Genomic DNA, 17,907 nt, shown 5'->3' with positions numbered 1-17,907 from the left:
CACCTACATAGAGGAATATGTATCCGACTAAATATGTTTGCATTCTAGCTAGCAAAGAAGTATTTTGCTATTGGCAGAGGATCTTTATGGTGAAAGGTCCATCAGTCACTTGGTGCCCTATCCAAGTGAAATGTGCAAACAGCACTGACTTTTGGCAAGACAGACACATATTTTGACATCGGGGTTAGGATTTCATCGTATGGATTGAGAATGGGTGAAAAATCAGTCCATAACATGTAGAAATGATAAGAGCTTTATTCTCAGACTTCAGTACAAGCACACACACACATACACACACACACACACACACACATACAGGCTGGACTTGGAATGATTGATGATTTGCACAAGTCACGGGACTAGTTTAGTGGTGATACTAGCACTCATGCCATTCTCCTTGTCCCCAATCCGCTGCTCATTCTGCTACAGTTAAGCAGTCACTAGAGAGCGTAGAGGCATGGAGACCTGAGAGGAAGGGGGAAATACCAATTTTTTTAATAACCCACAATTTTGGCTCCCTAGACCCAGTCCTCGTCAAAGCTTAGCTAATACCAGCTGTTTCCACTTTTGCCATTTAGTTGGCCCCTCTATGCACTGAAGAAGGAAGTACTATCATTTCCAGTACAGCATCCCTGATTTCAGCATTAGTGGGTCCCCTGGGACAGAATACAATCTCATCACTGCTAACATTTAGAGAAGCCCATAGGGTGCTCCTCAAATTTTAACATTAAAAATCATTGAGAAAGCCTGAATTTACATTGAAAAGACTGTTGGTAAAGCCCAATGTTGGGATGAGCCAAAGTCAACTCAAAATACCCCCTTTCCCTTGATTTCATTGCTTTAAAAATAAAAAGAAACTGTTAAAAGATGAATCTATACCCTAGGCTATTTGGAAAAACAAATACAAGTCATTTACCAAGACACTGCAATTAGCTATATTCTTCCAGTTGAACCCACATGCTATTTAAGCACATATTTAAATGGAAGACTGGACAGTATCTTTAGTAACCATACTTCAGCCTGCTTGTGCAATCAAAGCACATCTGATAAGATTTAGGGAAATTCCACACAAGGGCAAAATTTTAGGATGGTTGGAAGGACCATTTTCCAAGTAAAGACTATTAATATCTTAGTTACTGGAAAAAAGGAAGAAACAATGTCTGGTAAGCTTTGAACAGTGACAATAGTTTTCAGATGACAGGTAAGGAGCCGGGATGGCTAATTATTATCCAGGAGGCATTATTAAAATATTAACTCATTAGGTATAATCACAGAGTGCAAGGCTACACAAAACTGGATATTTTTCCACACACTGAGACTTGAAGAGTTACTTTTCTTTATCATTACCATTATTATTATTATTGCTAGAATGATAAGATGACATTACGTAACTAAGCTGTCTCATTGCTTCCAAATGTGGTCTTGTGTGTTCATGGAATTCTAGAATAATACCAGGTCACTGGAGCAAATTTTTAGCATTCCCAAAACTCTGAGTGATGTATTCATTATATGCAAACTTTACAATTCCCAGAATATGATCAGATTTTAGTTTTGAGCTTACTCTGAGCCCTTTCCTATAGATGCAAATTTTTATTATATCACCCACATAAAAAGATAATTATACAAGTTTGTCAGAATCCTGTGAGGAAAGAAAGAGGTGGGTTTGACACCCAGACATAGCCTGTGAACCACAGTGGGATAAATACATTTATTCAATTTTTAAATTTTTGAAAACCTAGTAAAAATAATTGAATACATTTATTCAATTTTTAAATTTTTGAAAACCTAGTAAAAATAAATTTTAAATGTAGAGGAATAAAAGAAAGAAATAATTACTGGGATACAAATAAGGCATGTAGAAAAACACCACACTGTGGATCAAGAGTCGAAACTTTAGGTCTCACTTGAACATACAACTCCTATTTTTTCAAATCATGTTTATTGAAGTTTAATTTATGTAACTAAAACTTTTTTTAGTGTTCAGTTCTATGAGTTTTGATGATGCACACAGATGTGCAGCCACCACCACGATCAAGGTATACAACATTTCCAGCACACCAAAATGTTCCCTCCTACCTCTTTGTAGTCAAACTCTTTCTCTATTATAACCTACAATTTTTAGTTCGCCTGTAATTTTTAGTTCTTTCTGACCCAATCCTCTTTGCAGTTTAGTTGAATGAATATCAGGTGCTTTGCCTTTTTCGTCCTGCAGTTGGCCCCTCCGAGCACTGAAAAATAAGACTGTGGTTTCTACTGCGACAGCTTTGATTCCAGCATTTACGTGAATTTCTTTTTATGATTAACAAATGTTTAATTTCTGTTTATAATAACATAACCCTATAATTTTTGTTTTTGCTGAAGTTCAGCAGGTCATCTTTCTTCTTTGGATTGATCGTGTTTCTGTGTTTTATCTAAGGCATTATTGCCTAACCCCAAGATCACAAAGATTTTCTATTATGTCTTCTTATAAAAGTTGTAAGTTTTATATTTAGATCCATTTTGAGTATTGATTTTTTTCCCCGTGGATCTATATTCTAGGCTATTTGAGTGAGGTATGAATTTTATTTTATTTTTTGGCACATGGATACCCAATTATGTGTACATCAATTTTTAAAAAGACTGCACTAACACATTGTCATTTGAAGCTGGCAGATAGCGGGGCTCTCAGCTGGTGTTGTCTACCATACCACCTGCATGTGGGTTCTCCATTTGTTCTGGGATTTCTCACAACATGCCCAAAACAATGTAGTCACATTTCTTAAACAGCAGCTTGGTGCTCAAAAGTGAGTGCTTTACCCAGCAAGGGAGAGCTGCACCACCACTTAGGACTTAGTCATAGCATCACTTCTGCCATACTCTGTTGGCTCATGTGGTTACCAGCCCACCTGGACTCAAGAGAAGGAGCAGGAGGATTGGGAAGGCCACGCTGAGGAAAAGCATGTGGAATATTAGTGTCTCGGGAAGCATTCTTTAGAAAACACAATCTGCCACATCAAGCCCTCTTTATTTTACTATGCTTAATCCCATAAACTCAATGGAAGTTTTCCTATTTCCAAAATGTCTAAGAAGTTTTCTGGATTCTTGGAAAACATGAACTTCTATGAGGCAACATTGGCCTTGGGGGAATAAAATAGACTCATCTACATGATTCAATCCTGACAGGGGGACAAGTGATCCCAGGAAAAGTACATTTTAATGTTTTTTTCCTTTGAATACCTTTATACAGTCACAGAAATTTTATATCCTCCGAGGTAGAGATGTGAAGACTGAAAAAGGAATAGGAGAGCCATATCTGAGCGATGTCGCTCATTTTTCTGTCAGCACCCTTCCCCCAGTATCCCATGGTTGACACAAGGCACACAAGGTTTGGGTCCTCAAGGGTTTGGGTCCTGATCTTCACATAGATATGCAGGCTGGCCAGAGAACTATAAGCCTAGATCCGTCATTTTCTCACTGTTCAGGAGAGCAGAGGGTGCAAGAAGAGACATGCACTTTACCAAACACTGGACCTCCAGCTATAATCTCAGGATACTTGTCTTCTTCCATGAGTCAGATCCATCTTCTCTTTTGCAAAAGAAGAAAAATTTATGAGGTAATCAAATGTGCAAGTAAATGCAATCAAAGCCTACTAAGAAAGAAAGGGTAACATATTATAAATTAGTTCTGGAACTCATCATAAAAAATCATTCAGTGAAACATATAAAATATCCCTTCTGTGGCTTAATCTTTACAAATATGCTTCAGTCACATACTTCTGATAACACAGCTATTTTCTGAGATTTGTGTTTAATCAAGACTTGCTTCCTAACTTCAATCATTATCCACATTTCAGGGCTCACTTTATGGGATGTGAGCAGTCATTATTAGGTATCATGTACAAGGGCCAGGTTCTCAGAAGAATATTTCCTTACCCTTCTATTCTAGTTCACATAGAATCAGTGTGTGAGGTAGCTAAACAATTTAAATCTTCATCATAAAAAAATAAAATAAAAATCTGGTTACTGTAACTTCTTCCTCTTCTGGGATTGGATTAGAAACTTGGATAGGCTGGAGCCTCGTAAGAACTGTAAATGATTTCACTTTGGGTTTCTGGAGAGGACTGATGCTTGAGAAGTGTGGAAATTGCCCTCAAGAGGAGGGAAGGACTCATGACTTTATTTACACAGATGATATATTTTCTGAGTATGAGACTAAGAACAGCTGGCTACTGAAGGGGGTGAGGGTGTTGGGATTGGAAGCTAAAAAAAAGTTGGATTTCCAACATATCTGGGTGGCTAATCAAAGAGCAGCACAAGCACCTTGTATCTCAAGTGAAAAGTATGACACAGGAAACAAGAGTGAAATCATTTTAGATGGAAATAGGCACGCATTCCAATCTGTAAAGAAATGTAAAAATAAAATTTGTAAACTGTAATAAATGTAAACTTCCCTAAAGACCAAGAAAAATCAGCATGTTACATAAGTTAAAGGAAGTGTATTTTTAAAATCCAAGAGATGGTAGTAGACCGTGCATATGCTTTGCCGTCTGCATCACCAAATTGCACACCGTTCCCTCACAAATAAAAAGGGGAATGGAAGAGAAGAAGTAAACACTGCAGGAAAGAGAATGAATGAGTGAATGAATAAGTGAAACATACCTTTAGAAGTCAGAAAGCAGTCTGTCAGGTAAGTGGATGAAGCAGACAGAGATACTGAAGCCTTGAGTATACTTAGAAGAAGCTATGGAGGGGCTAGTTAGTTAATCTGACAGAACTCTGGAGCACCTCTGAGCTGAGAGTCAGCAGATATAGCAAGTGGCAGGAAGGAAAAATAGGGTTGAAAATTAAAGGTTTAATTGAAGGTCAATAAATATGCATTACAGACCACTAAACCAAATAAAACAGCCACACTCAGCATGTATCCAAGCATGCAGAGCCCAGGCAGTGAACCTTCACTCCTAAGAGAAAATCCTGATCTACTTTCCTTTAAAGAAATGAAACAAAGTGCATGGACAAAACTAAAATATTTAGGGTTAGTATTGGCACAACAGAATAAAGTTCTCTTTATTGTTGTAATGAGAGCTTCTAAAGTTCTAGTCTGTCAACTTCTACTTCTGGCTATGATTGGAGTAACAGGGACCAGATGTATCTTCCTTCACTCAACAACTGAAAACTGGACAAAATATATGAAACAGCAGCTTCCGGAGAGTGGACCAAAGGCAATGAGGAACAGCAATCCTTGAGAGAAGATTAACAAGTGAGATGAGACCTGTGATTTCCAGCACATTTCAGGCTGGAGAGCAGGCAGGGGGATATCAAACAGAGCATCTCGATATTCTTGAGATGAGAAGATAGAGTTAAGAACTGAGGGATAACAAGGTGGCTAGATTTAGCAGGAAAGATTACAGGATAGTAGAGAATTTCACAGAGAGACCTGGGCATCTTTAGATAGTTCCCCTCAGCTCTTTGGTTGATTTCTGATCCATGGATGTTTGTGAGGAAACTATCTAAGGCTGAGAAAAGAATTTCTAGACAAAAGACGACAGAACAATTCTTAGAATTCATGCATATCTGGGAATAGTTCAAAATTCCAGTATCCAGAGTTGAAAAATCTCTTACTGCACAGATCATTAACTAGAGTATGCAAAAGGGTGTTGTCTCAGTTGTGGGGAGCAATTAGAATTTTTTTAAAGCCTGCTCTGATCTCACATAGCACAGCTTACATGCAGGCTTTGAGATAATCAAACAATTTCTAGTAACTCAAAATAATTTAGAAGAATACAGAAAAATCCAGCACCCAACAATGTAAAATTCATAATATCTGCCATACAACAAAAAATTACTTGACATAAGAAAATACAATATATAATGAGAAGAAACATCAATGCATAGATCAAATTTTAAAATAACACAGATTATAGAAATAGAAAAAAATATTAAAATAGCTATTATAAATATGTTTCATATATTCGAGAAGATAGGACAAAGCATGTATGTGCTAAGGACAGACACAAAAGATATAATATTCAGATTAAATATTCAGATTAAAATACTCAGATTAAAATCTACAGAACAAAAATACCATGAATAAAATTTAAAAAATAAAAATACTGAGTGAAATTAGGATCATATTAGACATTGCAGAAGATATGATTAGAGAATATGAAGATAGCAATAGACATTATTCAAAATGAGATGGGAGAAAGACAGAAAAGAAATGAACAGAGCACCAGTGAGCTGTGGGAGAACTTCAGGCAGTCCCATGCATATGTAATTGAAGTATCAAAAAAGAAGCAGAAATGAGAGGCAAAAATATTTGAAGAAACAATGGCTGAATTTTTTCTAAATTTCATGAAAACTATAAATTCACAGATCCAAGTAGCTCAATGAGTGGCAAAAAAAAAGAAAAAGAAACATTAAAAAAATCATCCAGGCATGAAATTCATGACAAAGAGAGATTATTAAATTGCTTAAAACCAGTGAGAAAGAGAAAAATCTAAAGGAAGCCAGAAGAAACAAAAAGACACACTACATACAGAGTTAAAATCAGAAGGACAGCAGATTTACTTCAGAAACAATGCAATTCAGAAAATGGTGGAGCAACAATAACTCAAGAGTTTTGAAAGAAAAATATCAAACTAAAATTCTATAGTCAGAAAAAGTATCTTTCATAAACAAATGTGAAATAAAGTTTTTTCAGATAAAATTAAAGCTGAGTTAATTCATTGCCAGTATTCCTGCTTATAATAAATGTTAAAGTCTCTGAGGCAGATGGGACATTACATTGGATTAAAATTCGCATCTACAGAAAGGAATAAAAAGCACTGAAATGGTAAACATGTGAATATATATACATTTTCCAATATTTTTTAAATCTCTAAAATAAAATTAATTGTTTAAAGGAAGTATTAACAATATATTGTGAAAATTATAATATATATGGAAGTAAATATATGACAAAAGTATCAAAATAGGGATGAGGAATAGAAGTATACTACTATAAGGTTCTTAAACTCTATGTAAAAGCATATAATATTACCTGAAAGTAGACTATAGTAAAGAACTATTCTATAAATTCTAAAGCAATCATAAAAATAAAACACACATGCTCACAAACAAAAAACAGATATACCTAATAAGCCAACACAGGAGATTAAATGGAGTCATAAAAACGCCTAATTAATGTAAAAAAAGAAACAAAAAGAATAAAGTGGAAACAAAGAGCAGATGGACCAAGTAGAAAACAAATAGCAAGATTATAGATTTAAAGTCAAATATATCAATAATGACATTCAATGTAAATTATCCAAAAATTTATCCAAAAAATTATCCAATGTAAATTAATCAAAAGTCAGAGATTGTGAAATTGGATTAAAAAGCAAGACCCAACTATATGCTTTTCACAAAACAACAAACAAACAAAAATTCTAAATACAGAGACACAAGTAAATGGATGAAATTAATCAACTAACACTAATCAAAAAAAAAAAGTTGGAATGATACCAAATGCACAGGTAGCAAAAGAAAAAATAGAAAAGCATGCTTCTTAAAAATTTAAAATCTTTGTATATTTAAAGATACTATCAACAGAGTAAAAAGGCAACTCACAGAATGGGAGAAAATATTTATAAATCATATTTATCCAGAATATATAAAGTTCTAAATTTCAACAACAAAAAACTAAAAAACTTGATTAAAAAATAAGCAAAGAAGTTTAATAGATATTTCTCCAAAGGTGACATACAAATGGCCAATAAATACATTAAAAGATGACAAATATCACTAATCATTAGGAAAAGGAAAATCAAAACAATATGATACTACTTCAAACCTATTAGGCTAGCTACTATAAAAACAAAACAAAAACAGAAAAAAAGTTTTGGTGAAATTGTGGAAAAATTGGAACTCTTGTACACTGTTGATGAGAATGTAAAATGGTGCAACTACTGTGGAAAACAGTATGGCGGTTCCTCAAAAATTAAAAATGGAATTGCCATATGATTTAGCAATGCCACTTCTGGGTTTATACCCAAAAGAATTGAAAGTTGGATTAGGAAGAGATATTTGTACATCCAGGTTCAGAGCAACATTATTCACAATAGGTAAAAGGTAGAAGCAACCCAAGTAGTGTTCACCAACAGAAATATGATAAAGACATACAATGAAATACTATTCAGCCTTTAAAAGGAAGAAAATTTTGACATATGCTACAACATGGATGAAACTTGAGGACACAAAAACATAAACACTGTATGATTTTACTTATATCAGGTACCTACAGTAGTGGAATTCATAGAGAAATAAAGTAAAATGGTGGTTGCCAGGAGTTGGGAAGAGGGAAGAATGGGGTGTTAGGGCTCAAGGGGTCAAGTTTCAGTTTTGCAAGATGAAAGAATTCTAGAACTGGATGGTGGCGATGTTTGCATAACAATATGCATGTACTTCATACCTCTGAACTACACAGCTAAAAATGGTTAAAATTGTAAATTTTATGTTGTATATATTTTACCACAATATAAAAAAATACAAGAAAAAAAGAAAGCTGCAGTATCTACATTAATCTCACACAAAATAGATTACAAAGTATAGAACACTATCAAGGATAAAGACTACAAATATAGTAAATATTTACTTATAATGGTACCACAAAAGGACAAACTAATTGGTCCACTTTGAAGATTGCTAGGACACCAAATTATTACTCTGAAAAGTCATAAAGAGAAAAATCAAGTCTTTATACTTGCCTTTCCTATACAAAATGTATTTCAAAATAACCAAATAGTTGTTGAGAAAAAATTCTTGTTTATAGTAAAATTTTAGTCAATAAAAGCCAAAAAAAATAAGAGAATTAGAAAATCACTATTTTGAAATCCCTAATAAAAGAATAGATGTAGGCAATTACCATCAATAATTGTTGAAACTATAAAGCCTATGGGAAAATTTTATAATGAATGGATGAGGCTGGTAACAGCTGAACCCACTGTGTTGTCTCATAATCTATAAAAGATCATGTCATGTGCCCCTGCCATGATGTAACTGAGCACACCCAGTACTACCAATGAGATATTGACTATGAACAAAACAAAACAAAACAAAACTTTGACTTTAAATGAGCTTTTCAATGTGGAAGAAGAATGTATTAAAGGATGCCACAAGGGTGCAAAGAGCCAAATTCAGAATGTCAGTATTCAACAAAATAAGAGATCCAAGTCCTTCCACCAATAAATGCCATGAGAAAGAGTTTTAAGATATCTACCAACCAAATGCAACGTGGGGTTCTCGCTTGGATCCTGATTCAAACAAACCGATTGCAACAAAACATTTTCACACAATCAGGGAAAATGTGAGCAAGTACCAGATATTAAATAACATTAAGGAATTCATATTAATAGTTTTAAGAGTGGTAATGGGTTTTTTTAAGTGTCATTATCTATTAGCATTATATACTGGACATATATTATGTAACATCTGAGAGTTTATATATTCATCAGTGGAAGAAAGTATGTGGTATGAATGAAACTAGATTGGCAACATATTGATACTTACTGAAGCTAGGTACTGAGTAAGTGGGGGTTAATGATATTAATCTCTTAGGTTATTATGTTGTAAATATCCACAATAAAAATACTTTATAAATGTTGCTTTAGTTATTATACACTAAGCTGTAAATAAATATAACAGCATATATTTCATAGAAAATGAAGTCTGAGTAAAACAATGAGATATATCTGTTTTATAGGGTCCTGATTGTTTTCTGAGTCATTAAAAGAATTAAGGCTAGTCATACCCTCAGACAATAAATTGGAGAATGTTAAATTTGCTACCATCCAAATGAAAATGTATTGGCCATGTTACTACTTAACGTGGGACTTGTTGGCTTTAGATTTTGTTGTACATATTCAGTTCCGTGGTGAGGAGAGAGAGCATGGAATTTGAATCAGGTCTAGCGTCATCTTTACGCCCTAATATCAAATATGTTCCTTTTCTAAGTTTAGTTCTTTATCCCCATATGTGTATGTGAGAATCAAACCAAGCAATGTGCATTAAGCACCCAGGCATGTTGTAATGTCAAATACATTGAAGCATTCCTATATTCATTGTTGTATTCCCCACACCGTTTTTCACACTGTGAATATTCAGTCATAAATGGATTTTTAAAAATTTTTCTGTGTCTGTTGAGACATAGGGGCTAAATAAAAAGACCGAAAATTCACATTTCTGTACCACAAATATACAATTTAAAATCCGTTCTTACAATGTTCATTTTTCTCCGCAATACTTCATGCGTCTCTCCTAAAACACATAACAAAACATCTCTCAAAAATACTTTTCGTTGCATTCTTCTGTGGCTTATTTGATAAAAGAAATTCCATTTTGATTATACTGAGCCCTGTGTTATTTCTTACCACCTTTAATCACTTGCACTGCCATTTAATGGTGAGTATGATGTCTGTAAGAGAACAGTTGCCAACTTTTAAATGTTGAGGGAACCTCAAAGACCACGTACATTTGTTAGGCAAGTTTCAATTCACTTAAGATATTATATGAGATAAGTATACAAGATAAGTATGACAAATAACAATAATTCAATATCACCACCAAATACTTCAAAGCAACTAAAGGAGTGAAGGATGTGCCATCTCAAAATATGCCAAGTTGATGTATTAATTAGTTAACTTTGAGAACATTGGAGAAATTTGAATTCCAGAAAGGGCGAGCTGACTCAGCTCTTCCTGCAAGTAGCAAAACCAGAGAGAGACATTCCTCTGGGAGGGCTAACTTTGCAGTACCAAGGGCGAGAAATTAGCCCTTATCACCAGAGACTGGGAATTCATACTATAATGAACCTAAACAAAGAAACTTCCCCAAGTAACCTTTATTTCCCACTAGTTTTTCTTATTTACTTATTTATTTTTTATTTTCAGCATATTACAAGGGTACAAATGTTTAGGTTACATATATTACCTTTGTCCCACCTGAGTCAGAGCTTCAAGTGTGTCCAACCCCCAGAAGGTGTGCACCGCACCCATTCGCTGGGTGTTGGCAGGTGGGATGGGGGAGGGGAGGGATAGGTATATTCCCACTACTTTTTCATGCCCCATATATCTTGTAGTGACTTCCCTAGAACTTGCTGCCCCTTACCAGATCCCCTTTGTCCTGTCATTTCTTCACAAATTTACTGTCCTTTGTCTAAAAAGTATAAAAGCATTTTGCTTTGGCCACTTCTTTGGACTTCACTCTCTTGTGAAGATCCCAATAACCATATTATAAAACTAATGAAATCTGTACATTGTTGTTCTCTTTGTTAATCTGCCCTGTGTCAGTTTGGTCCCTACGTGAAACCAAAGAGCCCCATAAGAGCTAAGTAGGGTTGGAGGTGATCCCTACATAGCATTGTGTTTTTTTTTAAACAAATCTTTCATCATGGGGGTGGTACTTTTATTAAGTGAACACAACAATAGGAATTAAGGCAGCCATGAATACCCTCACTTCTGGAAATCACATAGAAGTAGTATTAAACCATGCTGCAAAAATAATTCTATGTGTAGATTTCTAGAGCAACATTATCCCACCATAATACTTTAACATCAGCTTTATAAGGATGGGAAATTACTATTAAAGAGATACAATGTAAAATATTTTGCATATTGATTTAAATGTAAGAATTAACTAGCTCATATGGCAAGATATTTGTAGACTACTTTATAAATTACATGTATATGCATTATCACCTGTGGTTCTCAAAACTCAGTTAGTAGGCAAATTAATGTACTTGTTTTCCAAGTAAGTACACTAGATTCAGAAATATAAGGGTGCTTGGCCAAGATAACACAGCTAGACATTGGAAAACTCAGGTTTCAACCCCACATCTCTTGTTGCATAATTGGTGCTATCTACTGTTGGACAGTGCAGTTCCCTTGTAAGTCTGCACTGGCCCTGGGGAAAAATTTCAACTGCAACATTAGAAAATTCAGTAATGCCTAATTTTTTTAAAAAAAATCTCCTTATACTACCATAAGAATATGTGTGAGTTCCTGTGTCATTGAACAGGGGCCAGGGGCAAAGAAATTATAGCTATTTATATGTAATTGTGTCACCATCCTTCTTACAGGATCAAAGCAATGACTCATCAAATACTCATTGAGGTCTCCAGTTGTTCTCACCATTGTCATTGATGCACAGTATATCAACAACTCCTGTCCTTCAGGAGAGCCCAGCCTTATTTTTGAAAATAACACACACACTGAGCTAGGCAAGCCTAAAATCTTTTCAATTTTGAAAGTTCCACAGGAAATATTTTTTGTATCTCTTAAAAGCATTGGTTATACAATGGTTCTATTGTCATCCCACCTCAACCCATGTAGTTGGAAGATGAACTGAAAGTACCCTTGATTAGCGACTGCACGCCCCTCACCCCCAGAGGCAGCAGTGGGTTGCAATTAGCAGAATTCAGCATAATTCTAATGCCTCATCAGTGAGATGATGAGTAGGAAGCTCACCACTACCATGTTCTTAATTAAACAAGGAAATAAAGAAATATTACACAGGTTTAGTTTCTGAAATAAGCTACCTAAAGAGCTGATGTGTAGGTATTTTAGACATTTTTGACCTGTGATTGGTATATCACCTCTGAAAAACGTTTGAAAGAAAATTGAAACAGCTCCTTTCTCTCTCTCTCTCTCTCTCTCTCTCTCTCTCTCTCTCTCTCTCTCTCTCTCTCTCTCACTTTCCATTTCTTTCTTCTGTTCTCTTTTCGAAAAGATTAATAGGAATCTGGTCTTAAGTTTGTGAAAAAGTAAAATTGAAGTTCGTACCAACTCTAGAGAATGCATAGATAAGGCATATTGCCTGTTCATGTCAACAAAAGTTTTGCAAGTTCCCTTCCTGACTCCACAAGGTGTTTTCTTTCTTTTTGCCAAATACACTACAATTTCTAACCTGCCCATACTTTAAGACCTTATTTACATCATCCATTTTCCACAAAGTGTTTCCAAACCCCAGTCAAAAATAGCATCTCCTTAATTTGCCACGCGATACACTTTGTTTCTTTGTTACACAATCTATAACTACATATCTCCATCTCTATCTCTATCAACATCTGCATTGCCTATTTCAATATTTCACTTGAATATAAGTCCCTAAGAAACACTTTTACCTATTATTGTGTACAGCATAGTGCCTGGAACATAGAACAATTTTTGTCGAACTGAACTGGAAGCCAAATAGGCTGAAATTATGAATTGCCTCCTTATGTCTTCCTTCCAGTTGTCAAGTGTATTGGGTTTTGTGAACCTAGTGATTGATTATTAGACTTACTGAGTCAAGCTGAAGCCAGATAAATTCTGGATTTAATTGATGATGTCATACTGCCGGATTTCACATAGCAAAGTTATTTAGATTAAGTTATCTTAAATATATAGAGAGTATTCGTGATGCATGCTGCTCCAAAGTTAGTTGCTTTGGGAGCCCAAACCTCCTGGTGGGATTTCAAAAGCCCAGGTTTTGAAAGCCTAGGTGGGATTTCAAAAGCCTAGGTTTCTCCTTGTTCTTCTGCTGTCTTTGTGAACATTTCTATGTGAACTTAAGCAAGCTACTTAGAATCCCTGTGCAAAACAGAAACAATCATACAGTACTCGTAGCCTAGCAACTTTTCAAAATTATTATGTGATAATGTCCAGAGAGTGCTTTGTGCTTGTTAGATGAAGAGGAACTTTACAAAAATAAGCCGTACTGGTATTATTTAGGCAATACCTACTGGCGCAGGGTCATATTGCCCACCATTTCCTGCTATAGTTCTTTAATTCTCTGAAGAGCTAAACTATCCAGGATTGGAAATAATTTCAATAATGTGAGTATAGAGCAACCTCAGTTAACCAACACAGAACTACATCAGCCAGCATATCTTCAACCTGAGGAGAAGGCCTATGTCCTTCTCAAGCAATTAAAACAACTAAGACTTATTTAGAGCTGACTATGTGCCAAGAACTCTTTTGTTTCATGTAATTCCTCAATGAATTATCACAGCCACCCTGCGAAACAGACAATAGCATTATTTCCAGTTGATAGATGAGAAAAATGACACTTAGAGAGTTTAAGTGAATTGACAAGGGCAACTCAGCAATTGCAGACACAGGATACAAACTCAGACGATATGATCCAAGCAGGATTTTAACCACTATCCATATCCAGTCCAAGGGCAAAAGGATGAAGACTATGGAAGAAGGAAATTCTTTTTCTCTTCACTTTGTGACATCAGCAATGTTTTTCATGTGATCCGTGGGTTTAAGGTTGGATGGCACACACCAGTTACAGAAAGGGAAGAAGTTCCCTTTATGTAGAGGCCACAGCTGTGGTCCTGTCAGATCTGGGTTCCAGGAGGACCTGCAGTAGACACAGGAAGCCTAGGTGGAAAAGTGGAGAGAAAAAGTAGGTCCAGTTGTGATCTATAAGGTGGTGACCACGGGCTCCTTAGAGTTCAGCTAACGCTGCTCACTTAGCACACTCATGGATCAGCCACTATCTTAATCTCTAACTCGCCAAGAGTTTCACTCAGTCTATTATTAACTAGGAAAAGAGGTGATAACAAAATGTGTTCATGCATTTACGAGTTATTCCAGACTGATCTCATTTATTTTTAAAAAGAATTCCTAAACTGGTAGGTAAAGAGAATGCCATGAAATTAGAATACCTAGAACTTGGTGGAGGTTTTGGACAAGGTGCTCAAATGTAGGCTGATAAATCACATAGGTAGATGAATTTGAACCACATTTGTTGCAGGACAAATGTGGGCTCATTAATGAAAAGCACGGCCAATTTAATGGAATACGTTTGCTTTCATGCTGCAGAGATTTTACCTGTCATCTTCAATGTTTTCATCAGTAATTTGGATGAGGACATAAAAAGCAAGTGTATTTAATTTGCAGATTTCAGGAGCTGGGAGACACCTGAAAGCTAAATACAGAATCAGAAACAGAAGAGTTTAACAGGCTAGAATAAGGATTCAAATTAACAAGCCATAACATAAACAGGGCTTGACTCATTCTGCGTGGCACTGGGAAGCAAGGCCATAAGTGGCCAGCAGAATTTATTTAATGGCAAACTTCAGTCTAATATGGAAAGTATCTTCCTAACAATCAGTACTATTTAAAAAATATGTTTAAATAAATATCCTAAGAAAATTAAATACCTAACCCAGAAAGTTTTATGGTAGACAATAGGTTTCCTAAATGGCTTTCTCTCTTTAATGTAATACTGGATGGTATATAGCTGCAGTCCCCAGCCCCTGGGCCACAGTTGGTACTTGTCTGTGCCCTGTTAGGAACTGGGCTGCACAGCAGGAGGTAAGCAGCAGGGGAGCAAGCCAGGGAAGCTTCACCACCCATCTTCTACTAAAAGGAGTGCCCATTCTGCATCTTTACCCATAGTTGTTATGAAAGCTAATCAGAAGAAAATTGAAAGCCTTATCATCATGAAGGAGATGGTTCTGGGTGGTTATGTTAGTTTTTTTCTGTGATATACCCAACATTCTCTCATGCAGAAGCCTCAAATCTCAATTGTGAGACCTGGTATTTGTTTGGGGAACCAAAGGTCCAGATGAAGACTGTGGGGTGAGGGGAAACTTCCCCTTCCCCCTGAAAGTTCACTGAAAGATCAACTCACAATTAAGGCAGATTAATAAGAGGAAGAGGTTTAGTTATTGTCCACAGGGGGAGGATCATAGAGTGATTACCCAGTATCCCAAATGAGATCCAGATATTTTTATACACTCCTCATAGATGAGGATTATAAGTAATTCTGTTAAGGAGCAATAAATGGTTGCTAGGGAGGATGAATGGATGGGGGAAACAGTTTAACTTGGAAATCATTCTCTTTGCAAATTAAATTAACCTTGAGAGACAGGTATTACATTTAAATGCTTTGGACCAAGTCTGGTTGCATTTTTTATTGAATTTTACTTATTTTTTTTGAGACAGTCTCTCTCTGTTATCCCAGCTATAGTACAATGGTATCACCACAGCTCAGTGCAACCTCAAACTTCCAGGCTCAAGCGATCCTCCTGCCTCAGCCTCCCGAGTAGCTGGGACTACAGGTATGAGCCACCATGCCTGGCTAATTTTTTATTTCTATTTTTAGTTGCCCTGCTAATTTTTTCTATTTTTAGTAGAGACAGGATCTTGCTCTTGCTGAGGCTGGTCTAGAACTCCTGGCCTCAAGTAATTGTCCAATCTCAGCCTCCCAGAGTGCTAGGATTACAGGCACGAGCCACTATGCCTGGCCTTTCATCTTTTCATTAGGTAACAAGCCTCTCTAAGGTGTGATGAAAACAATAATGTCTTTCCTATGTGGTCAGAATGGCTCCCTGCTCAGTTGATCTTTGATTTTTTTTTTTTTATTTTAGTATATTATGGAGGTACAAACATTTTGGTTACAAGTAATGACTTTGCCTCACCCAAGCCAGGGCTAGAAGCGTGTCCTTCCCCCATACAATGTGCACTGCATTCATTATTTGTGAGTTTACCTATTTTTAGCTTTTTGAGGTATCTCCATATTATTTTCCATAGGGGTTATACTAGTTTGCAGTCCCACCAGCAGTGTAAGAGTGTTCCTATCTCTCCACATCCATGCCAGCTTTTGTTGGTTTGGGACTTTTTGATAAAGGCCATTCTCACTGGAGTTAGGTGATATCTCATTGTGGTTTTACATCCTATTTGTTCCACAGTTATGTCTGTTATAATATCAATGTTGCCTTACTGTATCGGGGGTCTATGATTAATTACACATTTCTTTAATTTATGTATTTATCTATTCATCCAACTAATAATTACTAAATTTCCAGGCACTGTTCTAGACATCAAAGATATAGGTAGAACAAGAAGCTGACTAGGAGAAATGGTTAGTTTTTGCTCAAACACTTAACTCAAAGTTTGCTTAAGAATCAGGTCTTTTAACACTTGAGTTTATGATACTAAAAAAAAAAGAAAAAAAATTCTAAAATAAAATAAAAATATTAAAAAAAAAAAAGAATCAGGTCTTTGTCACATTATTTCTCAGGAATTATACTTTATCCAGTGTTTTTTGCAAAAGGCTCAGTCTTTACATGACTACTTAAGACCCTGTATTGTTCCACAGCTGTTGCTCTAATCATGGTGCTATGAGGTGAGTGCAAGAAACTTCAATATAATTAAGGAAGTTAAGAAAAAAATTGTTACGTACAGCAGAATCACCTGTGAGTTCTGGGTGATGCTAGACAATTCCCATAGCCATAGTCCTAGAGAAAGATCTTTATTCCTCTCAATTAAGAGGATGATGCAAAAAGCAGTATAGATTAGGATTTTGGCTGCATAGAGAATTCTGGCTTCCAAATGCAATTACTGTTATGGCAATTGCTATCTGATTTTTCTTAGTGTTAATTAAAGTTCTTATTAGATGATTCTGAGGTAAGAATGGCTGCTCTATGGTTTAATTCTTTCCAGTGGTTCTGGAAAAAGTAGCTAAGCCAATCAACAATGACCATATTCTTCAAAACTAATTAAATGAGTTTCCTAAAGGCATATGTTATTCATGCTATAGGTCCTTTTCTGTAAAGTTGCTTAACTTTGCAGTTATTATTTTAAATTTCCAGCTACAGAAAAAAGTAATTTAAAAATCAAATGAATTGATATGGTTATTCGTCTTTTCTTAGCACCCAAACCGCATAAGAAACTCACCGTGGAGTGTATTCTGTCCTATTGTAAGTGATCTATGGGGCTGGTTTTGGTTTCCATTGTTCAAAGCACATGTGAGAAATCCTGAGGCCAATGGTAAATTCCCAAAATATAGAGGAAGAGACTAGTTGTTTGGAATTCTAGAGTTGGAAAGCTGTTCCTCCTGTAAAGGCTTTTCTGAAGTCCCTTGCACACAAAGTTTAAAACCCACTGACACCCATGCC

Source organism: Microcebus murinus, chromosome 13, assembly GCF_040939455.1.
Source record: "Microcebus murinus isolate Inina chromosome 13, M.murinus_Inina_mat1.0, whole genome shotgun sequence".
NCBI classification, from domain to species: Eukaryota; Metazoa; Chordata; class Mammalia; order Primates; family Cheirogaleidae; genus Microcebus; species Microcebus murinus.
The sequence above is the reverse complement of the archived record's forward strand: the minus strand, read 5'-3'. Positions refer to the sequence as shown.